Source organism: Zeugodacus cucurbitae, chromosome 6 (genome assembly GCF_028554725.1).
Source record: "Zeugodacus cucurbitae isolate PBARC_wt_2022May chromosome 6, idZeuCucr1.2, whole genome shotgun sequence".
Classification (NCBI taxonomy): domain Eukaryota; kingdom Metazoa; phylum Arthropoda; class Insecta; order Diptera; family Tephritidae; genus Zeugodacus; species Zeugodacus cucurbitae.
Genome location: NC_071671.1, coordinates 9,196,455 through 9,215,758, shown reverse-complemented (window position 1 = coordinate 9,215,758; position 19,304 = coordinate 9,196,455).

Genomic DNA, 19,304 nt, shown 5'->3' with positions numbered 1-19,304 from the left:
AACGACTGCAGAAAGTTTGGTTTATATAGCTTTATTGGTTTGCAGGATATATACAAAAAACATATTTGGGGGCGGGGTCACACCCACTTTTCCAAAAAAATTACATTCAAATGTGCCCCTCCCTAATGCGATCCTATATTCCAAATTTTATTTTCATAACTTTATTTATGGCTTAGTTATAGCTCTTTATATGTTTTTGGTTATCGCCATTTTGTGGGCGTGGCCGATTCCGCCCATCTTCGAACTTAACCTTCTTATGGTGCCAAGGAACACGTGTTCCAAGTTTCATTAAGATATCTCAATTTTTACTCAAGTTACAGCTTGCACGGACGGACAGACGGATAGACGGACAGACGGACAGACGGACAGACGGACGGACGGACAGACTGACATCCGGATTTGAACTTTACTCGTCACCCTGATCACTTTGGTATATATAACCCTATATCTAACTCGTTTAGTTTTAGGACTTACAAACAACCGTTATGTGGACAAAACTATAACACTCTCTTAGCAACTTTTGTTGCGAGAGTATAAAAACAGTGCGGCATGTGAATGCAACACTTAAACAAGTATATGTATGATTTTGCAACTCATAACTTCAGTCCGATTTTAGTAAATTTTAATGAAATTAACGAGGTGATCAATTGAGTTGATCTAACTATGCCCAGATGTCTTGTTTGTTGGCGATTTTTATAATTCCTCGGTTTTAAACGAGTATCTCGAATTGATAAACATTAAGCAGATATAACTTAACTGATCAGAACATATATGTACATACATACCTTCTGTACAACAGATTTTTCCAATAAAAATTTTGAACTATAACTATTCGGATTTAGAAGCATACGGAAGGCATTTTGTATCCATACTATACTATACCTATTATTGCCAATAGCTTCCACGGAACCTAAGGGAAGTTAAATACTCCGGCAAGTGAGAATGACAAATTAACTGTCACAAACTTAAACCTACTTTTAAAATTAAGTAGTACTGAATTCGCTGAATCCGAATCCGAAGTCCTTTTACCCCCATCAGATTAGGGTTTTCAGATAACTCCAAAAAATTCAATATGGCGAACAGCGATTTTTAAAATTCATGGGAGTAGCGACTTTCAAGCAATTCCTATGAATTTTTCAAAAAAAACGTAGGCCATATTCGATCCGTCATTTTGAATTTTGAAAAACCGACACCGTATTCGTAATCTGTGATCCCGAAAATTCCCGAGTAGCGACTTTCATGCAAATGAATTTTAAAAATCGCTGTCCGAAATATCCCAACGACCCCAAAAACATATAGTACACCTATGTTTAAGGGGCACTAGGTGTGCCTAATGTGTGTGTAATGGCCTAAAAAAAAGTGATTTTTGGGAATTTTTATTAAAAAAAAATACTTTATCAATTATTTCAAAATTTCAAGAATATACAGTGAAATTTTTGAAAAAAAAAAATTAAATATTTTTTAAGTTATAGTCGATCTCCAACGGCGCGAAAAAAAGGTCCTTCATTGCTGCAGTGATTCCGGCTTTCTCCGTGGATGAAATGTAAAAAAAAAATTCTCCTTAAACTAGATAACATTGTCTGTACAATGAAATACGATAAAAAAATCAAAAATTGACAATATGGCGGCTTTAAAAAAAAATAGTAGAATTTTACCCAAAATTTTGGTCGTTTTTGACCTGCCAAAATTCGATTTTTTGATCAGATCAAAAATCGATAGGTCATTGTACGGAGAACTATATAAAGAACATGTAAAAAAAAACTCGATAGTGATCGGATCATTTGTTTTTGAGTAATCAATGCAGCAAATTCGGAAAATGATATTTCGAGAAAAACGCGTTTAAAGATAACATAATCGTATTCACTGTTACCGAGCGGCTGCTCTTTAAATTGCTATAACTCAAAAACTATTTGAGATATCGATTTGAAATTTTAATATGTTATTTTTAAAGGTAATCTACCGAAATATGAACAAAAAAAATGATTTTTTGAAATTTCACACTAGGTGTGCCCCTTAACCCCTATGTCATAACAAAAAATTATTCTGTGCGGCTGTGTAATTTTTAGATCTGAATCCAGAGATCAAGGGCATGACATCTTCATCTTTGATATCTACAGCAAAAACAAAGCGGGGTTGTAGTATAATAGATCAAGGTATAGCGAATCACATAATTAAATTAAGTTAGTTACGCTGTGTTAATAATGGTGGTGAAAACCAAGTAGAATTAATTATTAGAGGGCTTTTGTCCCGAAGTTCCGGATATTCCGAAGGGAGCTTTTGACCTGAAGTTCCATTTTCAAAGATTAGGTTGGGCTGAAAAGTTCGTATCGTTTAAAGAAAATCACATTTATCTCAGTTTTCAAAAAGGATTTGTAACACGATGCATTGTCTTGATGAAAACGCACTTTTTCTTCTTCAAATGGATCTTGGCTTCCGCCTTCAGGGATTACAAACCGATGTGTTTTTAGAAAATATAGGTAAATCCCGTAATTTCGGATTATTTAAATGATATTGCAAGCATTTATTATTGTATGGGAGGTCGTAAAGAAATTACATTGATTCAGCTGAAAAAAGCAATAACACCAAATTGCAATATAAGAGCTTTAAGTGCATAAAATAGTAATAAATGTAATTTCTCCAACTGAATCCAAAACAATATTAATTTCTTGTAATAATCTCGTAAGTTTTATTAACTGCCCTCAAATGTCAAAACAAAGGCATAGCGCAAATCGCTTAACGCACTTTAACAGCATTATGACCCAGCCAAAATTGACCAACAGCAAGTAAGGTCGCAATCCCACCCCAAAAACTCATCAGAAAACTGTAAACAGTAGTCACATATTGAAAATTATTGCGAAAAGTGGACCACAAACGACAACCCTTTGCAGCCTCAACCGGCGGCGAATTGCCACTCGATGACCTACCAAATCGAATTTTATTGACCACATTCGATTAGAAGAGGGTGCCTGGTGCGATTTTCATATTTTTTTATATTTGCGTAAATGCCGTTTTGAATGATGATTGGAATTTATTGAAATGAAACGGAGTTGAAAGAAAGGGTCAATTTTAGCTTTCTTTTCAAATTGGCAATAAACGCATTTTCGGTAATGCGCGCCACGCACGAGGCAAAGGTGGAAGCTCGTATGTGGTGTGTGAAATTTTATTTCCATAAAGCCTATTGCGGTGCATAGCCGATGTTTAACGAGTATTTACCCTTTAGTTTTGCCGCTGTTATCACTTTCATAAGCAAACCGTTTGCATTTATTGCCATTTTATATGAGTTTAGACAATTCGACCGTTTAGTGTGCTTAGCAAAACGGTCGAAGGCTACAAATTTCACTTATTTAATACACAATATGTGCATTCCGTTGGCCATTTCATTCGGCAACCAATTTGCATGGAATTCGTGATAATCGATTCCGTCCACGTTGGGCTTTTGTAGCTAATCGAGGCGTGCGGTCACTTATTTTTTATGACACCTGTTATTATGCTGATCCTTCAATTGCCTTTTATTGCGAAAACAAAGAGTGTAGTTTTTATTACAAATGAGTTTTCACTTGTACACGCGTGTGGAATTTTAATTATTATAGAAAGAAGGGAGATAGAAAGATTACTGGTTTTCATCTAACACGTATCTGATATTTGTATTATCAAGAAGCAACACACAAAATCTATATATATCTATAGAATACGTATAATAATAAAAAATCTTGCACTTATGAAACTGCCTCCGATTGTTGGAAATACTTCTAAAGGCTTAGTATCCAATCTAGTCTATTAAATATTCAAATGCAATCTCTAATCTTCGATCTACATATATCCAACTTAACTGCAAGTAACTCAGTTCTCACATTGACTAACAGTCTTTCATTTGACTCAGGTGGATTTGAGAAGACCGTTTCCGACCCTTCTTTAGATTCTTGAATATGATAATTCACATTTTCTAACTAATATTTGTAAAAATGTATTCAGTGATCAGCACCGGAGTTGGTGTGTGTTAATTTAAGACTAAACTGCACTTTGTGCCAACGAACCTCTCAGAAGACTTCACAGCATAAGAAAGTATTTTAAGACGTCTCTTCAAATCTATGAAATTCTTTATTCCTGTGAAAGTAGATTCGAGTTCATTATCTATGGAACTCGATTTCTTTTATATGGCCACAATGGGCACGCTTGCATATGTTCAGACGCTGAACACAATGTTAGAGAATTTTTAAGCATAAATCGGCCGAACTTGCTGCAATTTCACGTTCGATATTCGTATGAAGTTCATCAATCGTCGCTGGCTTGTTGGCATAGACCATAGACTTGACGTAGCCCCACAGGAAATTATCTAACGGCGTCAAATTACACGACCGAGGCGGCCAATTGACTGGGCCATTTCATGAGATAACATCAGACATGGTTTTGAATAAATCGATTGTGACATTCGCTGTGTGGCTTGTGACGCGGTCCTGTTGCAACCACATATTGTCCAAATCAATATCATCCAATTAGGGCCAAAACTATTAGGCTATCATTGAGCGGTAGCGATTCCCGTTCACAGTAACGTGCCGCTCTTGATCATCATAGAAGAAGTAACCAATGGCGTCGCCGGTCCATAAACCGCACCAAACCGTTTTTTTTTTCGGGATGCAATGGTGACTCATGGAGTACGTGTGGAATGCTGCCTAACCATTAACGCATATTTTGCTTATTGACGAAGCCATTCAACCAGAAGTGAGTCACATCGCTGAAGATGATTTTTCAATGAAAATCCGGATCGTTTTCAAGTTGTTGCTCAGCCCAATTCACAAACATACTTCAGTTCTTGCGTCAATTTGATCTTGTAAGGTTGTAGGCCAAGATCTTTTCGCGAAATCCGCCACAAGGACGTCACAGAAATGCCCAACGCTTGAGAACGACGTGTGAGAGACTGATTTGGGTCACTTCTTTGTCTCACTGGCACGGGAACATTTTGTACTGTGCCTGTAGATTCGCATTTTCCCACTTGGCGCTCAATTGTTGCTCTGACAGGACGACTATGACGACCATAAATTAGACGTAGCGCTCTTAAAGTTGGGGCCACTGACTCCGAATTTCGGTAGTCAATTTTAATAATTTCCTCTCGTTGTTGGATCGTATATCTTGAATGATGGTCTTCAGAAAATAAAGACCTACGTATACCAAAAAGGCGAATGAGTACAACCCAGCAAACGATATGATATTCGACAATATATCGGCAATTAATGGCCAGTCCGGTGCCCTTGACAATACTTATTTACGCTGACCCGGGCGGACACCGTATTTTAAAGCCAAATGGTAAAGAAAAACTCTAGTTTCACAGTTAGAACTTGAACTTCACAACGAAATATCTAGTAAAATAATGATGTTGGGAGGCTTCACAGATATTGTATAAACATCGAGACCACAAGCCTAGTTCAAGCACAGCAAGTTACATCAAGTTATTTGGTTCTCATTGGACTGAGAAACTCAGTATCACATTAATCAGGCACTGAGATATAGAAATTCTGGGTTTTAGAAGTACACAAGCTCTGATAACCCAAAATCAACTGTATACATACAAACCGCAAGGTAAAAAATTTGCGCTGAAAGTAAATATTATAATATTATACCACACCCTGCCGATCAAAAATATTGATTTCTGTTAAAGTACCGTTATTTGACTAAATCTTACGATGGCCTAGTAACTTTTTTTTGCAATTGGTGTCAACGAGAATCGTCTGACTCAAAGGTTTGGAACTAAAGCGCAAAATACCAGACGTATTACCTAAATTAACAGGTTTAGAAGTAAATATTAGACCCTAGTCTATGTTCTATGGCACCCTAACGAATGGAAGTGTCATACATTTTGGCGGGAAACACAAAAAGTGTTAATTTGATGGATGGGACACCTGAGGGTACTAATTTGGCATACGCGTATAGTGGAGCCGGAACAAAAAAGGGGCAGATGGATATTGGTATATACAAGTATATTCGATTAGTGTTGGGGAACACGCTGAGCGTCACCTTTGCTCCTACGTATAACAGTTAAGTTTATACACTCTTTCGTAATGCGCACGCCTGAGCAACGCTCCAAAATATTTACGCCACACTATAAAAGAGCGTTGGAGCAGAGGAGGAACGAGGGTGTTGATTTTATTGTCATGCGTGTTTGTTGCTTTCGCGCTTTCAAGCGACAATGCCACATCAAAGGGATGAGTTTGTTTACTAACAAAGACTTCGAATGGGAATATAGAAAACACAGAAAGGATACTAACGTAAATAAAACATAACACTGGCGTACCCCTTTCAATGGGCGATGAAGAGTTACAAAGTTATATATGTAACAGGTACATATGTATAAGCAAACGCGCTTGGAAAAAATGCAAATATGTATATTGCAACTTGTTGCTTGGCGCCAAGTGAACGCTGAGGCAAATCTGTTGACAATCGGCAGTTCTAAGTAAAGTTTACAAACTAGGCGAAGGTCAAATACAAATGCATATAAATATATAAAAAAAATTTAATACTTTTCATTTAAATATAATATTCGAAATAAGGCATGAACTATATTTAACTAAGACACTCGAGGGTAATACATATATACATGCATATATATGTAAGTATATAATTTTTATGCTGACTCCACTCATGAACTAATTTACTATTTCTCTACAGCTGTCTTGCGATATACTCGTACATCAATTGACATTTAATTGAAATTCATATGTATGTATACTTGCAGTTTTGAACAGCTCTTCTGATATAATAAGTCTTTAATTTTAAAGTCTCTGGGTTAAAAACTGTCTTACAAAGAATATTCTGGCAAATTTTGTATCAATAGGCCACATAATGTGAGTCTTGCTTCGACTTTGATAGCAGTCCTACATCATAAGAAAATAAAGGGTGATCCATTTCGAGGCGCCCTACTTTTTTAAAGAACAAATACAAAAAAAATTAATAGAGAATGTTAATTATCATTCGAAAGAGCATTATTTGGTATTTATTTCTTAAAGATTTTCTCTTTCAAATGTCGGCCGCGGCTACATACGTCTCAGATGGTCCATCCGTTGAGTACAATTTTCGATGGCTCGTTCTAGCATTTCGGCTGGTAACTGGCGAATGGCAGACGTGATTTTTTGATCCACGGCTTGAATCGAAGCGGGATTGTCCGCATAGACTTTAGACTTTACATATACTCATAGGAAAAAGTAACGATCTTGGTGACCAATCGACCGACACAAAACGTGAAATTAACTGCTCATCGAAGCGTGCTCTCAATAAATCCATTGATTGATGCGTAGTGTGGGAAATGGCACCGTCTTGTTGAAACCTAATGTCGCCGAAATCATGGCGTGATAAGGGTCGCCATTGATGATTACGTGCTCACCATCACAATTCTTGAATAAATATGGACAGATGATTCCACCGGGCCACAAGCCACACCGAACCGTTGTACTTTTCTGGATGAAATGGCAGCTCTTGAATCTCTTCAGCTTGCTTTTCGTTCCAAATGTGGCAATTTTGCTTCTTTACATACCCGTTGAACCAGAAATCGGCCTCATCGCTGAACAAAATTTGGCTCGAAAACATCGGATCTTCTTGGAACTTTTCAAGAGTCTATAGAGTGAAACTATGTCGCTTGGTAAGGCCGAGCGGCTTCAGTTCTTGCACAAGCTGTATTTTATACGCTTTCAATTTAACGCTACACGGTCTTCGTGTACACTCTCAGCTACGGCTGCCATATTTTCTTCACTGCTTGTTGGACATGGTCTATTCGGACGGATATTATGCAATACAGAATGCTAGGTCTCAAGATGGATGTTTTTACAACACTTAATGACAACTTGTTACTTTTTCTATTAAGCCTAAATGTCTAAATGCAGAACTTTCCTTAAAGCTATAATGTATAGGTGGATGGATATGTGGATTTGCTAAAATTCTTGAAAAATCACTTTAAAGTATATTTATTGAACAGCATGTGACTGCATTTCATATCCTAGAGACTAGAGTTCGGCATAGTTTGAGTTGATTTTAGACCACCCCCACCCCACCTTCTTTTAGAACCTTTTAGAAAATGAAGCAATCGTACAATTATTCGAGCAATCGAAATCGTAAATCTAATCTCAATTACTCGCCTGCTGATGGACATGCAAATGTTCCTTGACGACTATTATCCGAGTACATTCCCCACCGGTTTATTGGCTGACTTGCAGAACCATCATAGCACTCCAACCAACGTTTGTTGTTGTCGGCGGCATTTGTTTTGCCAACTTTTTGCCGTTTTTTGCTTTGCCCTCCCTTCCCCATTCCGTCACCTTCTCTACCGGCGCAATGTGTTATTCATCATCGTTGGCATTTTTATTCGTTTGCCGCTTTTTACTTTGTACTTAGGGCACTTTAGCAATTTCTGTCAATTCCTCGAGGGAGCGAGCCATGCCATATACGCGTATACAATGTGTCCGATGGCGTGCGCAGGGACTTGTGGCGTAGGGAGCTGACGTTGGCGAAATTGCATTGCAATGTTTCAAACTCATCTTTTTTATCGTTTTACGGTGCATTTTATTGCAGTTTTTCTGTTTTCAACCGCTTGCACAGCCCCTCAGCGGCGTCAGCAGGTGGGGTTGGTTTTGTTTTGTTGCTGCAATTTTATTGTCAATGCTTGTCGTTGATTTTATAGTTGCCCACTGTTTTTTTGTTTTGTTTTTTTTCTAATTCTACTCATGTTGTTGTTGCTTAATTTTGAATTCAGTGTTTTGCTTGCGTGCCGACGCCAGCGCTAGTGCGCCATCATCGTGACCACTTTCGGATTTTTTTATTTTTTTCATATTCTTTATTTTCGATTTGGCTTTTGTTTTTAATTTTCAATTATGGGTAATTTCGCAGAATTAGCAGTTTCATGCATGTTTGCTGTCCGGCGTGTGGAGTGCGGAGTGCGCGGTGCGGTGTTCGGTATCTGGTGCCCATCGTCGTGGCGAGCTTTTAACCGTCCCATCTCCCCACTCGGTAAATAGCAAAGCGTTTAATCGAAAATTGTTCAAACTGCGCATTAGTGCAATTTTCCTCCATATTGAAAGCGTTTCTGCGCGCTTTGATTTTTCATTTAATTACATTCAATAATAACTTGGTTATTAATTCTTTTTTGATGACCTTATACTGTTACTGAAATCAATACAACTTAGCATTGCGACAATTATGTGAACGGTATTTTCCGGCTCATTGATTTCTGCGATTATTTGAAGATCCGACTAAAAATCTGATAGAAACGTTCTTAAATTAAGCTTCTCGGTAATTTAATATATAATTGCACAAAAAATACTTTCAATTGAACCAACCATCCATTAAAATTAACACACTTGTTTAAAATGCAATTCAGCTCGAAGTACTCCATAAGTATTTCTGGTACTTCTCATATACTGTAGTTTAAGATATATTAAAAACGATCAAAGTGCATCAGTTTTAATCGGCTAGGGGTAGTCAGAGACACGAAAAAAAATAGAATTTTCAGTATTTTTTTTTTTGGTATTAAATCGTGTTATTTTACAAAAGTAATAACATGGCATTATTTCACAATGTTTTGACTTTAAGTCCATAAAATTTGAAAAAAAGAAATATAACTTCCAAAGTTATAACTCTTTGTGTTAACCCAGTTCCAAAAAAAGACCTTTGCGGTGACAAATATAGTTTTATAAATAGAAATAATCCTGGGTCTGATCGTTGCTTTTTTTCAAAATTAACAAAATGGCGGCCTCAGGAAATTTTTTTCCAGATTTTTGATTCAATATTTATTTGGTTTTAAAAATCGAAATTTTTGAAAAACAAACGGCTTCGATCAGGTCCAGTATTATTATGTATTCTAAAAGCTGTACAAGGTTCATTAAAATCTACTGAGTGGTTTTCTAGTTACAGTTGTCCAAGTTCAAAAACATAGTTTGAGAAAAACCCATTTAAAGTTTCACACTACGTTTTGGATTGCCCGAGCGCTCTTTGTTATTTGTCGAATAACTCGAAGAGCAGTGTGAATTTTGATATAAGCAGTCGAAGTTGGAAGTTTGAAAAATTCAAAATTGTTTATTTAAAAAATACTGGCACAAAATTTTGCACACAACTCTTCTGTTTATATAAATATTTCTTCTCATTTACTTGATCGAAAAATGTTATACACCATTGAAATAATAAGAAAATGTGGATTATATCGATAATTTTAATATTTTGAACTGCATCATGTAATCTTTAATAATTCTAATTGGGTCTATTGTTGAAATTCGAGGGCAAATATCTGGATTTTGAAAGCTAACTTAGAAAATCGGAGAATGCACCTTTTTCACTTATGGCTCAAGCTCTAGGAAAAAAATTGGTCGGTTCAATACCCAATCGATTGTTGTACAGCTTAATAATCAATTGTTCCAGGTATTGCTGCTTTTTCAGTTGACTTTATCCCGCATATTTTGGATATTTACGATATTAACCCATTCCCTCCCATTGTACTCGCTTGAGTACAGAAAAAAGCATGTATGATTTTTTTAATCAAGTGAGTACAATGGGATCGAATGGGTTTTCTGTACCCAAGCGAGTAGAATGGGAGGGAATGGGTTAAGTGAACAAATTTTTAAATGGGGTCTATATATTCCCCTAATTTATACCAAATCTATACTAATATTATAAAGCTAAAGAGTTTGTTTGTTTGTTTGAACGCGCTAATCTCCGAAACTACTGCTTCGAATTGAATAATTCTTTTTGTGTTGGATAGTCCATTAATCGAGGAAGGCTATAGGCTATATAGCATCACGACCAATAGGAGCGAAGAAACAGTGGTAAAAGTGTAAAAAACGGGATTTTGGCAACAATTCGATCTCAAAATGGCATTACTTTGGCTCTCGCATCTATTGGAATTGCAGCAACGCTATTTGAAGTTGGAAGAACGGCACATACGACACTGTAGCTTCAGTTATACATGCAAATCTATGAAACATATATGAGATGAGCGCAATTTTCTAGAAGCACTTGACAGAACAATGAAAGATCTGTGGAATAATAATCATCGCTTTGGTGGCGTAATGATACTGTTATTGACAAACACATTCTGTTATTTCAAAATCAACAAGTCATCGTACTTGTGGCGGCACCCGAAAACCATATGATTGACCATGAATATGCGTGTGTTCCTGCAACAGGATAGCACCGCAGAAGATCTGCAAAGAACTGGGCAAATTCCGGTTAATACTTCTAATGGTTTGATATCAATTCGAACATTAGCCAAATTTATCGTAACTACGATTGGTTGAGTGCACCTAGATTTTTAACTGTCAAAAATACCGATGTCGATGACTTAATCTATACGACTTAAAGTCAACTTCCGGAATATTTGTCTTCATACACATCGATCGATCATATTGAAAATGAAGACGAATCTGTGAATTATCCAGTGAAATTTCTAAATTCTTTGTCATTATCATCTTCTCTGTACATTTACGCACCGGAACAGAAAACAAAAAATGTTGTTTATTAAGCTGCGTGTTTTCCAACACTATACAAATTCAACTTTGTTTTCAAAACAAATAATTTCACAGTGCAACGACTGCGGAGTCAGCTAGTGTAATAATATCCGTCTTTCTAACTAATTCTAATCGATTTACTACATATTTCGCCTAAAAAGGAATGCTGAACTAAATTTTTCTTTCTAAAATATTTTGCAAACACCAGCAAATGAACAATGAAATAATAGGTTTATACTAATTTTGGGATCTCCTTCATTATGGATCTTCAAAGACCGGTCATATTTCCATTGATTTAAGGAAAACTTGACGGCAACCAAACAACCTTGAGCAGCTTATGGTATTCGCTTCTACCCCGAAACTTACTCGAACTTAGCAAATAGGGATATTTTAATACGGGTATTGGATATCAATTTTTGTAAGTATTTCGTGAATAATTTTAATTCATTATTTAAATTCACTATAGTTTCCATCTTTTATTCAGAGTATTTCTTACCCAATAATTCCTATATTTATTATTTAAAAATTGGTGAGATTGGTATTGGTCTACAACTTGCCTCGGTTATTACTCCGCATGTTCCATATTGAATCAATTACACGAGAGAAAATTAATTTAATTAAACGAAATCTTTCTTTCACATCATTTGCGGAATATAGATAGAAATTTTTAATTATCTTAATTTTAAATTGTGTCTATAGAAAAGTACGCGGGACTCATAAACATTCTATGGAATACCAGTACAAATGTGTATTACTATCACAAATACATTTAGTTTTCAAAAACCTAACTTTCTTCCATAATATCGAAGAAAGCAGATCTTAATTTATAGCAACATGCATTTAAGTATTGGGGTGAAAAATTCTTATGAAAGCCTGGTGTATTCGAAACCAATAAATGTTTCATTCTCACTGTATCAGAACTCAGGGATTTAAAATATTACAGATAATGCTTAATTCATTCATTCCTTCAGCAATCTCAGAGCAAACGTAAATTTACTTTTATTAAAAACTATTTTCCACTAATTTTCAATATCGAAGAATCGCTACCTCCACTGATGTATGAATATTACCACATGTGACCTGTAATGCGGTTCGCGTGACCGCTAGCCACAAAGCTGAATATTTCGCTCATAAAATGTAGAAGGAAATTTGCAAACGACATCGCAATTCGCCACGATAAAAATACGAAATGACTTACTTGCATAGTCACCAGTTTCGAATATCAGTTACGGAGGGGAATGGTTTTGCAATATAGGCTTCTGTAAAGTTGACCGCAAGGACTTACTTTCCTATACGCATACATACACATATCATAAATGCAGCACACGTGAGACGTGGCGACTAACGAAAAATTTAAATTGCCCTCGTAATTTCTAAGCAACATTGCGTTAGAGCTTTCGTGTGCGGCCAAAGGGCCAATTTTTTAATCCTATTACGATTGTTGCAATTTGTTGAAATTGCAATTCGTGGCCCTTTGCAAATAGCGAAAATCACTCAGCGACAAGCTATATTGTGTCGAGTGCGATAAAATAATTAAAAACCGCAAAGCATGTCCTTGTACAGTGGTCACCTAATTTCTACCCTTCACGTAAGGAAGTGCTAAGTTCGGGTGTACACTTCGGTACCGAACATTTTATATTCTCGCAACTTGTTTATGTAGTTTTATTAGTATTACATCCAAGAATATACGCCCACTTATTTTTGCTGCGACATCTCACATATTACCAATATATATGTACAGACATACACTATAAAGTCTACCGGAAGTTTGAAAATCCGTATATCAGGTATATGGGGGCTAGAGAAAGTATTGACCTGATTTTGCCCATTTTTAGTTCAGAGGCACACTATTATAAGAAATACATCTCATTTGAATTTCTTTAAAATATTCGAGAGATTTACCGATATTAGCCACATGAACTTAAGACCTCATGTTCGATATATGGGGCCTTGAAAAGCTATATTCCGTTTTCGGCTATTTTAAGATGGGTGATGTCACACTATAATTACAGTAGTTTTGCAAAGTAGGCATTCCTCCATTTTTATATATTGTACTATAGGGATGTCACAAAAATGTCATGCACCGTATATCGTTGCAGAGCTATGGGGTTTGGTTATATAGATATCATATAAATAAAGCTCCAGAAGTTCTGGGAGCTTGGTTGGGAGGTTCTTATGTATGTATCCATCTTCTAGTTCGGGCCAGGCACCAAGTGATTGCTGTCCGTTCCTGTCTATGACCAATGATTTTGCTGGTGAAAATTCTCTTCAAGAGTAGCTTGTGAAACTCGACGAAGCACTCTATGAGAGTGACATTCTGAAATTATCTTCAACATTTTCCTGCTGTCGCAAAAATGGATTAAAGAATTGACATCCAATTTTGATCCAAAGATTTGCTTAAAAGGGTCATAACTGGTGTCGTATCATGGGTATATGGCTATGACATCTAAACGAAAGCCCAACCGTCCCAGGAGAGCCAAGGCCAATAAAAGCACGCCAAGTTTGATCAAATGTGAAAGTTTTACTGACTGTTATTTTTTCGATTACCATTGCGTAGTGCATCAGGAGTTCTTATCACATCGACGTACAGTCGTTAAGGAGTATTATTTTAAAATTATGCATCGCTGCCGTTTGTTCAATTCATAACTTTTGCATCACGGCCTTCGACAACTTTTTCCTGCTCCCCAAATTGAAGAAACCCTTGTAAGGACGGTACCTTGAAAATGATTGAGGAGATACAAAGCGAATTGCTATGAGAGCTCAAGGGTATACCAAAGAGTGCATTTCAGAACTGCTTCGTGAATTGGAAAAAAACGTAGGCTCAAGTGTATTATATTATTATATTTGAGGGGGACTACTTTGTAGGATATGAAATATAAATTGATGAATAAATCAATATTTTTTGAGAAATATGGAAATTCAACTTTATATCTTTATTTACTATATATTCAAGCCAATAAGTTTAAAACGCTCTAAAAGCCGACTTTCTATTTAAATGACCTTTAGCTGAAACTTATCTATCTCAATCTTCAATCGTACGTTGTAGAAATTTCCAAAAAAAGGATCTGTAAACCCCCAACTGTTTCAAACGGCCAAGCACCAGCGTCATATTCTAGCTTACTAGTAATCGAAAATCCTTTACTGCAAACTTAAATTTTCCACCATATAAAATGTCTGGTATATCTAACGTTGAGGCTCACGCTAAAGTATACATACATGAACATACATATACACAAAGGCTCTACTCATCGAGGCGAGGCGTTTCGGTGTTAACTTTTATTCCGCCCCTCTTCAACTCTTAACTGTTCTATTCAAGTGACGCCCGTATTTATTGGAGGTTGTTGTTGTTGTAATTAACTTTTTGTTTTACCCTTGATGCAATGACCGTCGACTCCATAAAATATTTACGAACGAAATTCATTTTGCGAATTTGTGGCACGCTTGCGTCGCCCAACGATAACGGCAATAATGCAATAATTGTGGCAATAATATGCACCAAATGCAAAAACAAAAAGCCACGTGTATAAAGTATAATAATTTTGTTGAGTGTTGTTGGTATTTTGTTGATTTTTTATTTTTGTTATTTTCTGAGGGAACATGTACGATGTGTCGACATGCGAGTTCCTGCACACAATCCTTTGCACAAGTGTTGGAGGCAAAGTTGTACACATGTTGGTGCAAACTTTTCGCAAACATAACACAAATAGAAGCTCACACTTGCAATGGGTTGTGGGAAATAATTAATTTAGTATGCACTAAAAATACTTTAAAGTTGACTAAAAACTTGGCCACTCAGTTGCCAAGGACTTTCGAAGGACTTGTGTATATGGCATAGCTAGGTGTCTTTATGCGTGACAAATCTAAACAAAGAAACTTACTAGAACTAACTGTTGGGAATGCAAGATCATCGTAGTTGACTACGCTCTTCATCAAAAACAAAAAAGGTTCCATTTGTGGTATAATCTCAAGCCGAGTGGTTGTGGAGTGGAGTTATAAAATCGAATAATAGGCCCATAAATCAGTTTGGTGGGCCGATATGTGTCAATGCACCTGCAATTTTCCGTTTAAATTCGGTTGAAATCCGTTTATACAAGTTACTCTTTGTAGCACAAAGCCATATGTATCCTAAACCATACCATTTGTAACGTATTCTTTAAATCTATAAGAACACTTTACAACTTCTGCATTTGGAGAATGAGTGTGACACTTTACAATTCTGATATAATAATTCTCATACCCCACACTATTTAACTATTTGAATTTATTGCTGCTTAACGACTATCCCCTGGACTTTACTGGAGATTTCTGAAATTTTTAATGATGTAGATCATATCGCTCATGAAAATTTGAGTATAAGAAAGTCAAAGTGGCGAAATGCAAAGAGCTGATAGATTTCACACTTGCCCCATTTACCATTTCACAAATCATTAAAAACAATGAAAAAACAAGAAAAAACGTTAACTTCGGCTGTACCGAAGCTAATATACCCTTCACAGGTGCATTTCTTTTAGTAACTATGTGTTTAATCAAATCTAAAAACGTAAGAAAAAGTAAATAAAAAAAGGAAAACATTTTACTAATTCTTTTTAGCCGGGTTGTTTGCTAGAAACATTAACCGATAGTTAACCGATCTGAACAATTTCTTCGGAGATTATATTATTACCTCAAGCAGTAATCCATGTCAAATTTCGTGAAGATACCACGTCAAATGCGAAAATTTTCCATACAAGCCATTGATTTCGATCGTTCGGTTTGTATGCTAGCTATATGCTATAGTGAACCGATCTGAACAATTTTTTCGGAGATTAAATTATTTCTATGAACAATAACTCACACCAAATTTCGTGAAGATATGTAGTAAAATGCGGAAGTTTTCCATACAAGCCCTTGATTCCGATCGTTCAGTTTGTATGGCAGCTATATGATATAGTGGTCCGATATCGGCAGTTCCGACAAATGAACAGCTTCTTGAAGAGAAAATAACATCTGCAAAATTTCAAAACAATATCTTAAAAACTGAAGGCCTAGTTCGTATATATACAGACAGACGGACGGACAGATAGGCAGACGGACATGGCTAAATCGACTCAGTTCAACATACTGATCATTTATATATATACTTTATAGAGCCTCCAACGCTTCCTTCTGGATGTTACAAACTTCGTGACATACTTAATATACCCTGTTCAGGGTATAATTACATGAATAGGTTTTCGAATACGCATCCACCATTTTCTGCAGATCAGACCTCTGCAATTTTTTCATGTTCCAGATCTCAAGAGAATGGTTGCTGGAAAGAAATCGCCCTAGGTCCTCTTTTAAAACAAAACATTCATCGAACTTCAAAGATGATGTCGAAATATCGCTATAAGTCACGCAAGCAGCAGCGAACCTTTCTTTTTTCTCGATCTTCCTTCCTCTTTCTTGCTGAACCCTGCTCTATATTTGACCTTGAACATAGTTCATCAATTAAATTTTCAATATAAATAAAACGACTTATTTGTTATTAGCACTAAATTTATTATATAAATGTAAATAATTAAGCTTTCCATGTATACATACATATATAAATGTGAATAAATTTTATTTTTCATTTTTTATTCATTATTCTGTGCAACAAGCATCAGCGGAGATTTATTTTCGTCATAAAAAAATTATAGAAAAATGGATTAATTTTAATTTGTTGCATAAAAAAGTTGCGAATTTTTGGTGGAAATTTTTATTCTCTTTAGTTTTTATGAATTTCCATTTAAAAATTACTTTGTATTTCACAAAATGCAGTAAAACATTTTATTATACTAAACGTTACTATATTTTATATTAGAATGTTTATTGAAAAATTAAAAAATTAAAAATACATAAAAATATGAAAACATGATTTATCAAAAATTTTAAAAATATTCACAACATTTAAATTGAATAAATTAAAAAAAAATATATTTTTGTATTTTTCTTTTTAGAAAAATTTAAACTTTTGAACACATATATATTTTTATATTATAATATATATATAAATTTGAAGTCGATTTATTTATATATATATTTAATTATTCCAATATAATTATGACATTCATAAATTCAACATTCATTTATAAGCTTAAACATTTTTTATGTTAGTTTGTCATTTCGCGCGTATTTCAAAAGCTTAAAAGCTTCGAGTAATTTTTTTCAACAACTTCGCACAACTTGCCGTAATCATTTATTAATGAGTAATGAATATATTATTCAAATACAAGTAGATCTTTAATTTATTTGAATATCAATCAATGCAATAGTTTAAGGACAAAGGGTGTCCTGGTAAGGCTTTGTTCATTTGGTATACATATATGTAAGAGTAACAGGATTTTGTGGTTTTATTTTTTAAATATTTATAAATATTAATTTATGTATTTCTTATGTGTTGTATATCATAATATGATGGTTAATGGTGAGTGGGTGGGTTTATGGTTTATATTTGTGTGTTATGGGTGATCAAATGTATTTAGCATAATTCATATCAAATATATAACTAAAAATTCTTCTTGTATTAGCTAAAACTATTTAGCAAAATTCAAAAATATAGTTTTTAAAATCATATGAAACTTTATAAAGTTTTTTTTATAGTAGAAAAACACTCGGAATAGCAAGCACTTAATCACTTTTTTATGTTAGTCAAAACGAGGATCGAACCAAGGTGATACGAAGTGGGAGTGGCAACTCTAATCAATACCACAGCAGCCAATTGTTTTAGATTTTAACTCGAGTACCACTCTGCCGTGGCGCATGCCGGTAATGGCATGGGGTGTAATTAATTAAGTTCCGGAAACCATTTTGAAATTTCAAGACAAAATTCCTAAAAAAACTTTTTATCTTCGTATTGATGCAACTGTGACCTGTCAAAGTCAACATATTAATGCTATTCTCGATTCCATGTAAATTTGATAATGTTCTCAGAAAAGAGAATTCGATTTTAGAAATATCAACCTAACTTTTTCCAGTGTGAAAAAGCTTCGCCGTACTGGTACCCTTTCTGCTGAGCTTACTGCACAAAATCTCACTTATAATGAATTGATCAGCCATCACTGTAAGGGATCTGCGGCAATTCGTTGATATCGGCATAGATTCGCTATCATACATTTGTATATGAACTTTTATACCAAAAAAAATTGGTAAAGATATTAGACCTACTAAAGAACCGTTTTTAAATCAAATGTGTAGAATGCTGTCGACTGTTATCGTATAAAATTTGATATTGCAGCGATATTTTGATTTATTAAATGCAAGTTTTTAATTGAATCTCTTTTTAGTACCAAATATGTATGTCAAAGAGAACTTTCCTATGTAAAATGAATTTTTGATGCAATTTTTGTATGTTTTTATTACCTAATAGCTGCCAAATTACCAATATAGGCAAATTGTGAATATTTCTGTATAAATACTTTAAATATTATATATATATATATATGTATTGTACGTTCAAATTTTTCATCTAAATTTTCATATTTTTAAATATCTCTTACTTTTAATAAATAAAATAAAATAAAATTAAATTAAATTAAATAAAAAAAAATAAAATAAAATAAAATAAAATAAAAATGAAATGAAATAAAATAAAATTAAATTAAATTAAATAAAAATAAAATAAAATAAAATAAAATAAAATAAAATAAAATAAAATAAAATAAAATAAAATAAAATAAAATAAAATAAAATAAAATAAAATAAAATAAAATAAAATAAAATAAAATAAAATAAAATAGATAAATAAAATAAAATAGAATAGTAAAGTAAAGTAAAAATAAAATAAAATAAAATAAAATGAAATGAAATGAAATGAAATAAAATAAA